The sequence below is a fragment of the Aulostomus chinensis genome, chromosome 13 (assembly GCF_037954235.1).
Source record: "Aulostomus chinensis isolate RoL2024-O1b breed Wild chromosome 13, RoL_Achi_v1.0, whole genome shotgun sequence".
NCBI classification, from domain to species: Eukaryota; Metazoa; Chordata; class Actinopteri; order Syngnathiformes; family Aulostomidae; genus Aulostomus; species Aulostomus chinensis.
Window position 1 is genome coordinate 21,090,219 of NC_141332.1, and position 10,915 is coordinate 21,101,133.

Sequence of the window (10,915 nt, forward strand, 5' to 3'; positions counted from 1 at the left end):
ATGTCAATTCCATGTCATGTGACAGTGTTGCATCACAAGGTCCTTTTTCCTGACTGACACATTGGTCAAAGCAGTAAAAGCACGGAGGTGAATGCAGATGTCTTCTGGCTTCAGGATGGTTTGTTTCTCCCAAATGAGCAGAAAGAAAGTTGAGCTCATTCTTAAAACTTTTTAGAAAGCACCAACAAAACAACAAGAGGAATAAACTGCAGGGTGTTTTGTATGTATGAAGCAAAGTTGCAGGCATAACCTTGAGCAACCTGTAAGGAGTCAGGACTTTGGAGGAAGCCTGGCTGATCCTTGCCACCCCACCCCCGTCCAACCAGGACAGGCTGCTTCCTCCCGACCACAGATAAATTCTGCCAAGATGAAGGACCAGCAGACAAAAGATGTTCCTGCTGCAGTTGGCTTTTTAAAAAGCTCAGTGGGATGGTTGTTGTTCATTGTTTTCTCTTTGTTTTGTTAATGATCTGCTGACTATGCAACAAATAGTCCCTTGATGCCTAAAGTTATTCCTGACCCAAAAGAGTACTGCAGTCAGTACAAGTACAGCGTCGTAATTAGCATCAAGGACACCGTTACAGTGAGCATCAGTCTCTCAGCAACACGAGAGCAGACTGTTAAAAGAATTACCAACAAACTAGTAATTAAAGCACAGCATAGATGTAAAAATAAGCATCGGAGTTTAACTTAGACAATTGCAAACTTAACCTTTGTCATTATTGCCTTTTACAATCTTACAGTGCCTTCATCAATTGGATTAATTGAGCTACCCGAAGCTTTGCCCTCTTTTCTTGATCCCGTAATCACAACTGTTGCTTTCCTCAGGATAATTTCTATTCTGAGGCAGGCAACAGGTGTGACAGCGGCTAGATTGAACGCAGCCATCATTTATGTTACCAATTTCTACCTGTGGGTTTCCCCGCTTTGATATTTCCAAATGTCTTCCATAAAATGCGCCTATTAGTTGCACCAACACGGTCACACCACACTTTATACATTAATTAGCTCCTATTTAAAATCCCCTGGCCAGCGCGAGGCTGCTTTAACTACTGGTAGAGAAGAAAAGGTCCCTTTCAAACATCACGTGACGCCCGCTTATGACTTTTAATTTTATCTCCATCCAGCAGCTTCTCCTGCACAGATGCTTTAAATCGTTCAGTATGAATTGTTGGTCATATATTCCCACTTCACAAAGCTCATTTAAAACACCAGGCACTGCAGTAATACCCTCTGCATTATTTAGCGTGTGTGTGTGTGTGTGTGTGTGTGTGTGTGTGTGTGTGTGTTTGTGTGTGTGTGTTTGTGTGTGTTTTCATCTACCTCATGCCTACAGTAAGACTGGAGCTATAAGTCCATATATTAGCTGGATGACAGACCTGTGTAGCTTTCTCATAAATACTACTTTCTGTACACTGTAGCCTCTTCGCTTGAAACACACACACACACACACACACACACACACACACACACACCAGAGTAGAATTGGCACATTGAGTTCTGCCCTTATGAAATATTGAGGCAAACTGATAGCCTTTAGCAGGGAGAACAAACTCTGAGTCGTTTCCCCGTGTTTGCAACTGCAACCTGTACTGTATATAAACTGCAGCTTCTCACACAACATTCAGACCAATCAATTGGCAAAACAAGCATGATTGCACTTCGCCATCACACACAGCAGTGGAATGAGCTTTGGTTGTCAGGTGGGAGGCTATATGTACCGTAATTAGTGCTCAGGCTCAAACACACACTCGGGGTAAATAGCACATTTGTTCAGTTTTAGTCTGACTGAGTTGCAATAAGGGGGTCGAAGAGAGAACAAGGAGGGTCTGGAAGAAAGTTTGTGTACTCATTGTTAACCCTGTGCCGTTTCCACCCACTTTTAGCAACAATATCCTGTCAAAATGTCCGTCGCGTCTACGAGTCTGACCCGTGAGTCTTCCCTCTCATCAGGTCATGAGAGACAAAAAAGGACACTTGTCAACCCCCCCGTTGGCTGGGGACGGCCTCTCTGAGTGCCTGGTCAAAGATTTAGGACCACTGGTGCGTCGTGGAGGAAGGCTGCCTCTGGCCACTGTCTCCTCTTCTTTTCACCATCCACTGAGCATGACTGCAGCGAGCTGGAAGACGAGAGCAAAGGTCGGGAGACAAACATTTAACATGCATACATGTCAAATCCACTCCATGCAGTAGTGATGACTCTACGGGGGGAGGGGAGGGGGGGGTGTGTAATTCAGGGCTGTAACTGTACAATAATTTAATTTTGCATGCAACAGAGGAGTCGAGAGCTTCTTTTGTGTTCTACTCAATTCAGCAATAATAGAAACAGCTTGTGCAGTTGATTCTGAAGTGTTGAGAAACGGATGCTTCCCGGAGGAGGAGGGCTCGCTGACTTCTCTTCTGTGCTGCTGTGACATTTGTGGTTTCTCTGTGAGATGTATTAACTCCAATTGTTTGGATTGGCAAAAAAATGTGTTCAGAAATTGAAGCATTTGGAAATAGAACAAGAGACTTTGTCAATTTTGAAGTGTTATTTGGGTCAATTGGAGCCTTTTTTCACTTTGACTAGAGATCAATTTTTCTTTCATCTTGCAGTTCTGTACAGGGGCGTTAACCAAATGACTCATTTAACAAAAAAAAACCCTCTTTTTTTTGTTTGTTTTAATTCTGGATTTTTTTTTAAGTTAAAATAACAATCGCCTCGAGTGCATCTGAAAATCTCAGCCGAAGAAGAAACCAAGAGAAGAATGAATGTTAATGGGTTCTTATATGTGATAAAAACCAAGGTTGGTGTTGTTTTGGTTTATTTTTTCATATATTTGAATATTTATGTGCAGGTAATTCCTTCACTGCAGACCCATTAAACGAGAATCTCGGTTTCTCTGGCCTCAGGACATCGCCTGTGATCGAATGTTTCTAATATTCCTCCAGATTGTCTATTAACAAAGCTACTGCAGGGTGCCGCGCATTACGAGACCCGCGTAAACAAACAGCAGCACTTCAGGGGTCCTCGAGATAACACCTTGATTCAATAACTGTAGCTGTGATAGATCTTCATTCATGCAAGCCTTTTGATGGAACCCATTGTGTTTATGTAGATTGTGTGTGTGTGTGTGTGTGTGTGTGTGTGTGTGTGTGTGTGTGTGTGTGTGTGTGTGTGTGTGTTTGTGTACTGAGAGTGACGGAGAGAAATTGAGAGCATCTGCAGGACTGGTCTTAAATAAATATAAAGCTCCCCCCCAGCTGTGCAGTCTGTAAAGACACTATGTAATGCGTGTGTGTGTGTGTGTGTGTGTGTGTGTGTGTGTGTGTGGAAGGTGGTTGACGTGTAATGATGTCAGTGTGCGGGAGCGTATTCATCCTATGCTCCTCTGACTTGTAAGCGTTCAGCGAGGGAGCGGAGGACAGGACAACCGCAGTGGAATAACAACAATAGAAATCAATAAAGTCTCTTGACATCATCTGATTAGTCACCAGACGAAGCAGGAGGACTGCTAAACAACTCTGTCTTCGTAAGCAGTGATTATGTAACACGCTGCTCACCTTTTTTCTGTAGACGGCAGAGACATTTGGCAAGGACTGTGTATTTATTGGAAAAGCCAGCAGTTGAATGATTTTCCCCCAAACTCCTGTGTTATTTAACCTCCTCTCTCTCTCTCTCTCTCTTTCTCGCTCTCTCTTTTTATATATATATATATATATATATATATATATATATATATATATATATCCTCTTTATCTTTAGTTATCCTGTTTTACCTTTTTTTCTTTCCCACTCAACATGACGGCAAGTTCTTGAAGTTATTTCCATCTCACTATCTTCATGCCCTCATTCTTTCTTCCTCAGCGTTCCCGCTCGTGACCTCCAGATGACCCCGTGCGCATCCTCACCGATTGTTGCCGCGACAGCTTGTACCCGTCGTGAAACAACTCGCCAACATCTATAAAAGCAGACGTGGTGACCCAATGAAAATGTCCACCTTTTTTTTTTTTATTATTGGTAATTAAGAAAATATATCAACAACTTTGACTCCAGCTCTCAGCTTCTACCACGTCAGAGTGTTTCTGCCCGTCAAATGCTTTCAGAGGTAATTTGGAGAGGCAGCTTTCCTTGTTCACGGTGACCCTCTGTCCCCCCTTGGTGAGACAAAATGTAGTTGGCAGAGGCTTTTCTGTTATTTTATCACTGGGCTATCGATTATGGCTCTTTTTTTCTGTCTCCTTTCTTCCCTTTGCACTTTCTTTCTGGGCCCCTCAGTCAAACGAGTGAGCAGAGTCTGAATTTTTAACCCACGTGGATGGCTTTCTTGACAGTTAAATATACTAGGAGAAGTTTTATCTTGACAATAACTCTTGCTTTTTCCACCTCTTCTCCTCCTCTTCTCCTTCCAAGATAACAATAAGTTCACTTAATCCTCCAAAAGTCACATCCGCTGGCAGACGAGCAGAAAGAGTCAGCATCCGACGGTGATGGAAGAAGCAAAGTTCAAAGACGGCTTCAGAGTGAGTCTTCAGTATCTGTTTCTGCCTGTATTGTAAGACCCGTACAAGTTAAATCAACACGTATTATTGTACGAGAGGGTCTTAGATGCTTTCCTGTAATACACAAGCGACGCATTCGTGAGACCGATAGCTTTGTGTTCCCAGTTACTTAAACACCATTTGTGCGAAGTCTATTTGTAAATGTAGCTGCAGGGGAAAATGAGATAAAGATTTCTAAAATTATAAGTTCAGGCAGACAGTTAATCATGAACACCTCACACTCTTCAAACACAGCAGCTCTGCAAATGTTTTGTCTTCATGAAGGTTATAGTTTCAACGGTTTATGAGACGTGTTGATTTATTTTATGGTAATTTAAGAGGTTTTAGATGTGATTTATTTTTTTTATTTCACTTCAATGCATAATTATACTGCCAGATATAAAATTTCAGTGACACTAAAGATCCATCAATGGGATGGACAAAATTAAATAATGTGAACTTTTACTGGGGTAATTTTAATAAGCAAAAGACCAGTTTTCAGGCTGTGTAATAAGTTTTGGTTGTTTGAGTAATGTATGATTTTAAACAAGAATCACTTTGTTTTTAAGGTTGTTAAAAGAACCTTCTTTTGTGAATGATCTCCATAAGGAAATGCAATTATTGTAAAATCGCGGCTGCATAAATTAAAGATACAAAAACTAATGATATCATTAGCATGCTCCAGGGAAGCAAAGGGTACCAGAGGACAAGCCTGCAGCAGAGGGCTTTGTCACCATTTTTCAAACAGCAGCAGAGACGTGTTCTGTTTTTGGTCACCATGTTGCTAACTTGTCTTGCTATTACTGTTGTGTCTCGATGCATGAATATATTACCCTTCTGACACTTGCGAGGCTCCATAGATTCAAGTATGTACTGTATGACTGAGATGCGACATAACCCTTTACCAGTGTGTACCGCACAGCAGGAAGCAAACGAAAAATTGTGCATTCGATGAATAGAGCCTGCTTGAAGACCAACACAATGGTACGTGGAAGCAAAGCGGCAAGAATATCTTTCTGTTTCTTACAAAAACTTCCAAACAAACGAGCAGTTTTGGAGGGGTTACTGGAGGTGAACTACTCTGCCATGGGAGCATCTGGGGCATAAAGGAACAAGCCTTGGGCTTTTGACTTGAGCAGGTTTGAGAGATGTGAGATTCAAATTCATCACTTTCAATTCAAAATAATGATGCTTGTGTACCCCAAAACACATTTGACACGAATAAAATGAAGGAACAGAACGGGGGTAAATGTCGGACCAGCATAGCACCGTCAGTCTAGGATGCTTAAAAATGATTGTGTTGACTTCTCTCAGAATGCTGTACATATTCAGATGTAGCCAGCTTAGTATTTTTACTATTTGATTTGAATGTTTGTACTGCAGCTCTTTCTAGGAATAGGCTACGTGAGCCCAGTACTCGGAGACACTGTTCCATTTATTCTCTCCTGACCCATGATGAGGGTTTGACCAAAATCATTCCTGAGCCGGTGTGTTGTGTCTTATCTAGGATAATCGTCTCTGGCCTCTTGTCACCAGTCACAGAAACAGGATATTTCCAGAGAACGCGTTAAAGACTGAGATGTGGGCTATTTGAGCTGAGCTCTTGATCACACATACATGCACTTGATACACAATTTATCCTATCTAACAGTCCCCAGAGTACAGCTTTCCATTCCACAGAATGTACCATTCAGTTAGCGCTCTGCATGGGTAACAGGTGCAATCGACCACGCTACGCTGAGGTAATTCCCCTGACGCTCTGCAGTCTGCTGTTTTATCACAGGTCAACACTCTAAACCTGGCACATCAAATGCTGAAACACTCAGAGAGAAAGACCACACACACACACACTTCCCTGCACATAGCAGGTCTTACAGTATCTCTGTCTCTGACACACACACACGCACTCACACACATTATTCTATACACTTTAAGTATTAAATTCAACTGTAACTGTTTTTTTGTGAGTGTTATTCTGATGTAAATTAGTTTACATCAACATGCAGCACTGTAGTTCAGTGCCTCAGCGATGACCTTGACCTTTGGCCACCAAAGTCTTTTCACTTGATCCCTCAGTTACAGAGGATATTTGATCCAATTCCAAAGGAACTTCTTTCAGTGTTCTTGATTGTGTTAATGATGATGGGACAGGTCTACAGTCCCGAGCTGACATTCAGCCATGCAAATAACATTCAGGTCATCATGGAATTGATCAGATGGCCTTGTCAGTTTCAGAACTATAAAAATGTAAACACTCTACCGCCTATCCTGTTCCCACCATGCCACCTTGTTAATGCACTTATTATCACCTATATTACTATGCTAGCTACCACAACAAGTCAAATGCAGTTTCATTTTGATGGTTGAGGTTAGCAAGTCCTGTAAAATCACATTTGAATGAATAGATCCGTCATCACATTCAAGATAAGTTATTAAAAGCAAGAAAACATTCAACAAGAAGAAAAAACCCCTTTTTGACAACGGAATCTCTCGTATCTACATTTGCTTTATTTCCTAGTCAAGTGTTCAGGTCATACAAGCACCCTTGTGGAAATGTTCACTTCCTGTAGCAGCCATATTGGATAACTGATTTACACAAAAATGTTGGAATATCTTGATGGATCTTTTTTACGCTTTGACATGTAATAATCTTACTTGTGGATGAGCGTACTTTATTCAGAAAGTACCTCTGCACATTGCGGGTAACTGACCATGTCTGGTTTCTATTCATGAGTTTGTCTTGGACTTGCTGTCGTTCCACCCACGCAAATGTCAACACTCAGATTGGTTTCCCATGAAGCGGTTTTATACAGCACTCCTGTGATCAAAAGGCATCCATATTTAGCAGGCTCTGATTTTGTCTGACTGACTGCAGTTCAAGGACACAGTATCTTAATGCATTCACACTTCTGTCACCATGATTAGAATCACTTGAAAAAGCTCTGGACAATGAATATCAAAGCAACCAGGCACATGATCCAGCGTAAATGTTGCAAATCGTTGACCACTCTTACATCAGTCCATACATGCAGCATAAAACATTTCAAAGGTAAAGCAAGAAAACAATTGGCATTCTGAAAGCTTGCGAAGCACAAAAGAAAAGGCTTTGTCCTACAGGGAAAGTTGCAGCATCTCTCCCTCTCATATGTCTTCGCCTGACAGCGCAGCATTCAGCTGGTTCTCAAGTTTATACACTCCTGCTCTTTTTAGGGCTAGACCTGCTCCCTAGTGTTGCTAAGATAAAATTTTAACAGGTGTCGCACACCTTCCTTAAACTATAGATAACTTGAAATCATCATACAGTAAATATCTTGAGTTTTATCCTCTACATGTTTGCTGACATTTCCTGCCCCAAAAATTACATCTAGCGAGCACTGGTGGAGGAATGCGGTTGTACATGTTTGGTGTTCCCAGATCTTCCTGTCCCCCCTCTTGATGACACCGATCACCCACCTGATTCCTCTTAACTTTTCAGATCGTATAATTGTGTTCTTCTCAGATGTACCAATGAAAACGCCTGGCTAGGAGTGTTGCTGCCACCTACCACTGCCAGGTTTGACCGTGTTCCTTCAAAAGCATTGGTGGGATCTCCTGGGTGTTCGGTTCTCACCAGAGGGGAAGGAGGAAAAGGCCTGGGCAAACTAGATTGCTTTTCCATAATACTTTTCTACCTTGAGCTGGCTTTAAGCTCAATGTGCTCCTTGGTTGGATGGGAAAGTGCCTCCCAGTGGGTTTGCCTCCTTCATGCTGCAGCCAAAACCAATGTGTCTGGTCAGGATGTTCACATATTGTATTAATAGAAAAGGAAATGTAACCGCTTTAATATGTTCGCAGAGAGCTTTTATTGCCAGTGGTACTCGAACACAATGTTTTCTTGCCTTTAGTGAGGTTCTGCCTTTTCACACGTTAAAACAGATTATAAATACTGGGTGACACTCATGACTGTTTTGATTTTAGGTTCTGTCTTGTTCGACCGTCACGTCCAAGTGTGCTGCTGATGCTTTTGCTGCTGCTGGCTGAAAAGAAAGCAAACAAATTATTTTCAGAACATAAACTGTGCTCCGGTCCTCCATTTCTCACTGCACAATGAAAATCATGTACTCTTGGAATATATTTACACATGAAATATCATCACCTTCTTAAAATAATTGCCTAAGTCATTTTTTCTTTACTTTTTCTGCTTCTCATGATGTTTTGTCTCCAGTTTTTTGTGTTTTCTGAAAAACTTTAAAAAATGACTTAGGCGAATAATTTTGGAAGACGACAGTATTATCAACACAGATAACCTGGTGCACACATTTTCAAATTTAAACAGACTGATTTAAAAATCTTAATGCGCACCCATAACTTTGCAGTGAAACTGTAATCGTTATCCATAGACCGTCATCTTGCCTGGAGCCTGGAGTCTTAACCTTGGACATGAACTATTTTGTGGAAGGGATTTAGTATGTGATGGTTATAAGGCACACAGAGCCCCACTGCTGCTATGTTGTTTCTATAGTGTCACTGCACTGATTAATGGAGATAATCTAGAAAATGGGTTCACTCTCCGCAGCCATGGTCTGAAAAGATCTCTAAGTATCACAAGGGTCTCCTGTATTGTTAACCAAGGATGCTACAGTGTTTGGCCTGGCACCGTATTAATCAGATCATAAAGCACAGGACACATGCTACACATATAGATGCTGAACTTGACCACTGTGCTCTGCAGCTGCTCCCGTTGAATCCAGCAACGAGCAATCAGAGAAGAGTGAGTTGACCACTCCGTTCTTAGGTAGGAGGAAAGGAAATCCTGTGGCGCAGAAGGAGAGAAACGTTCTCCCCTGCCTGACTTCTCTTCCTCCCACGGACCAGTAAAAAGAAAAACAAAGAATGCAAGCTAGCTTAGACATTTCCAGTTGTCGAAAAATTGTGTGAATGTGAGTGTAAATGGTGTAAATGGTTTGTCTATCTCCATACGTCCATGACTGACTGGCAGGCTGTCTAAGTAAGCCCCGCCTCTCAAAACGTCGGTATGGAGGTGCTTCTGCTGAGCGATGAACAAAATTGTTTTTCTGTGTTTCTCCAAACATTATTATTTCCAACCTTGCTGAAACAGTCTTTGCTGTCAAACATGCAATGTCAATGCAAACCTCCACGAGGAACAAGATTCATAACAGCATCATGCATCTGCTGCCAGATCTGGGCCTGCCTGTGCTTGAGTGCAGAGGAGACTGATATGAGAATTTAACCATCGGCTTCTTAAAATGCACGCGCGTATATTTTAATGTGGTATATTTTCTTTAAAACGTCATTTCCAATCGAGCTCCATTACAGCACGCTGCAGAAAGATTCTCACTGAGGCCTTGTCTTTGTGAATATTCATGCACACTATCAAAAGAGAAAAGAGTTCAATGTAGTTTCATGCAGAACTATGAAAATGCTAATAACTTTCCCAAAATAGATCTCTGACATTAACAAGCATTCAGAAGTGCTGCTGGGAGGCGTCCACATGAGAGCGTTGATACATTAATCACACTTTACACTTTAACCCCGAATATTGATTTGCTGTTAGGCAGAGCACTGAGCTCCTACACATCGCTGTTTACTCCCCAGTGGCCTTTGCATCAGAAGTTGCACCTCATGGGGTGAAAGTATTGTTACTTGTTGAATAAGCCTCTTGTGTTCAACATAAACGAAAATCAGCTCCTGAATTATTCTCTTGTGCCTCTGTCAGTCTGGCTGTTGTTTCCCCCTCAGTATCTGTTATAAGACAAACTGTTTCACCATCTGCACACCAAACAGACCACAGCAGAAGAATATCTGGAGTTCTATTGCAACCAATGACAACCCTCGATGCGTTTTTAGTTGGCTAAATGGACCAAATCAAACTGATCATCATTTATATGTATTTTAAATAGCAAATGGCTCGTCTGTGTTAACAGCAGGAAGTTAGATTAATGAAGGATTGTGGTGCTCTTTGATCTTTACTTCTCTAACACGCTCAATAGCCTCATGTAATCCTGCTGTTTTTATTCATTATATACTTTCACACGGCATTACCCGGAGAGGAAAGGTCCCGTGCCCTCTACTGCAGCAATAGAGCAGATGCACACTCATTGTGTGTGTGTGTGTGTGTGTGTGTGTACCAGGGGCTAATGGTAGTAGAATGTGGACAGGACAATATGATCTATGTACAGGTCATGCTGTGCCAGACTAATTGTTTCCCTTGTGAAGGTCAAAGTATTTTATCATTGTATATTTTATAGTGTTTTATCCTCCTTTGAGAAGATGCCGGCCACTCAAAGAAATCCACTGCCTCAGGTAATTTACGCCTTATAAAAATAGCAATATTGTAGTCCATCCATCCATCGTCATCTTCCGCTTATTCCTTACTAGTAAGGGTCGCGGGGGG

At 41.7% G+C, this 10,915-nt stretch overlaps 1 long non-coding RNA gene across 1 annotated transcript in view; it reads left to right on the top strand.

Annotated features, from left to right (window-relative positions):
- Positions 1 to 4,566, top strand: part of LOC147251394 (uncharacterized) — a 43,378-nt gene extending 38,812 nt beyond the window's left edge. Inside the window, exons 2-3 of the long non-coding RNA XR_015118938.1 lie at positions 3,848 to 4,088; positions 4,394 to 4,566. This is a non-coding gene — a long non-coding RNA (uncharacterized LOC147251394). The remainder of the gene's footprint in view (positions 1 to 3,847; positions 4,089 to 4,393) is intronic.
- The last annotated feature ends 6,349 nt before the right edge of the window (positions 4,567 to 10,915 follow it).